The sequence below is a fragment of the Macadamia integrifolia genome, chromosome 11, assembly GCF_013358625.1.
Source record: "Macadamia integrifolia cultivar HAES 741 chromosome 11, SCU_Mint_v3, whole genome shotgun sequence".
NCBI classification, from domain to species: domain Eukaryota; kingdom Viridiplantae; phylum Streptophyta; class Magnoliopsida; order Proteales; family Proteaceae; genus Macadamia; species Macadamia integrifolia.
In genome coordinates this window covers 3,629,364-3,631,863 of record NC_056567.1, presented here as the reverse complement: position 1 = coordinate 3,631,863, position 2,500 = coordinate 3,629,364, and positions in this window count along the sequence as shown.

Here is a 2,500-nt window from a genome sequence, read left to right as displayed (position 1 = left end):
CGAGAATGGAAATTTTTTAAAAAGCAAGGAGGGGGGAGGGACCCATGATCTACCACCACCTGCAAGCTTGCAACCTATGTTCTCCAGAGACCCACGTTAATGTCGTATTATAACACCGGCCGCAAAAAGGCATGAAAGCACCTCCACACCTAGGCACGACTTAGCAATGCACTTCTCCAAATAGCATAGGCCATAAAACCGACCATGGAAAAACCCTTGCAAGCAACAAGCCCACGATAGTGCAATTTAAGGCAACACTTGGGGCATTCAAGAGCATGCACAGGCACACTTGGGTGCACACTTAGGCAACAGTTGTGGGCATGCTTAGGCACAGTTAGCAACACTTGGGCCATTCATTGTGCACATGTAGTCAACACTTGGGGTGTTGTGAGGCTATTCACTGTGTACACGTAGGCACACGTAGTCAACACTTGGGGGCATGCGTAGGCACACACTTGGGCCATTCAAGAGCACTTTGTCACTACTTTAGACCTTTCTAAGCAATTGCGCAGGCACTTAGCACTTCCATTAGCGCTAAGTCAGCCTAAATACCCTCCTTAAGGGACTAGAGAAGAGAAGAAGTGAACATAAGAGTGAGTTTGAGAACAATGAATTTGTATAGCACTAGAGAACTCTTGAGTACAAGGCTTGAGAACTCACTTGCTTGGTTGAACACTCTTGGTTGGTCCTTGGTGAGTGCCTTTGCCAAATGAGGCAACACCTACCCCAAGTTATAATGGATAGCTAAGATATTTACAAATGTCCTCCATCCAACGGTTGGGGAGGAAACTAGAAGCTTCCCACCTCCTTAGCGGAGCTCTAGAAATCTCACCCAGAATATCTCCTATGAATATCTTCTACAAATATCTACAATAAAATATCTATTGTTACTACACCTTTGTAGAAAACTCTAGAACTTGGACCTTACTTAGCGCAACGGCCTAAGTCCATGGGCTTGGTGAGCTAGGCCCGTGGGCCTATATTGGGTAGGTCATAACACTCTCCCCCACCTAAGTCGATGACTCCCTCATCGCAACCTCCTTATGGTACTTTTATTCACGAGTCATCTCAGCATGCCCGTTGTCTCCCATCTCGTCTCGCTCTCTGGTCGCCCCTTCCACTTTACTAAATACTCCACGTAAGGAGATAGATTGTGTCTCTAGATGATTTGATCAGCAACCAAATTAGCCTCCCTCTCGCAAGGAGTAACGCCTATTGGGGTTCTTCTTGTAGTCACATAACTTGAGCCTCCTACAACGTCGTCTGGTTGTCTCTGTTCTGTCGTTTGCATCTTCCTCTTTCTTGCCATGGATGGCTTGCTCCCAAATTCTCCTTGTCTTGCCCTCCTGTCCAAGGGCAGTAAGCACCTAGCCGCTGGATGGTGTTGGAGAACTCCTTTAGTCCTAAGGTTTATCTCGACCCCTCGAGCAACATTACATATGGGGCATTCTTTGGAGTTGATAGCCTTAGGATGCCCTTGGCCCGAGTTCCTTTGCCTCCTCCATCAAGGCAAGGTTGTGTGTGGCTCCTGTATCTACCTTTGCCTGTGTGGGATTCGCATTGATGCACACTTTTGCACACATCAACCCCTTTTGAGAGTTAAGGGCCTTGACCCCTATCTCAGCGCTGGTGGAACCACGCTGCATTGGGGACCCCATGCAAGGTGGCTCTTCCTCTTAGCCCTCTTCCTCTAATAGGGCACTAAGAGCTTTCCTCCTGGGGCAATCCCTAAACCAATGTAGCTCATCACATAGGAATCACTTATCTCTAGGCTTGAACCGTTTCCTCTTATCACGCTTGTGCCTTAGTGCCTCTCCTTTAGACATGTCATGAGCGGTAGTGGCTTCCCTCGCCGCTGTCCTCCTACTCTTCCCATACTTCTACTCTAATACGGGCTTTGATGAGCACCTTTATGTGTGAAATCTAGGGTAGTAAAACATACATTTTACATATTTAGAATGGAGCTACCTTGGGTTTTACTCTCTTTTTGTAGGTTTTATATTTTCAAGGCCTTAAGGATTATCGGACGCTATATCTTCAATTTTACACGTAAAGAGGTCCTATTTCTTTCCATGATTGCGAAGAGGACAAAATTCTAAGCAAGATGGACTTGTTAAATTAAAAGTACACATTCATTTGGTCATCCGTACAAATGATTATTCTTTTCAGGCCAGAAAAAGAATAATGGATCAGAACTGAACCGAGATGTAGAACGAGCCCGTTTGCAATTGTCTCAGAGGTACAAGGAATACTCCAAATGCCAACAAGGATCGATGGACCACATCCTTAAGTGATTGAAGATTTGTTTTTGGTAACAACAACTACCTAGTGTAGTTGGTGAGCTATGGTGTGCAAAATTCCCTTGCTCACCAAGAGCTCTCAAGTTCAAATCTCATGGTTGTTTTTTTAGAGAATTTGTTGAAGATTTCCTGCTTTTCATTCACTTAAAGCACTAAGGTCATGGAAGGGATTTCCACATCAAATTAGAAGCAAAGAAAAT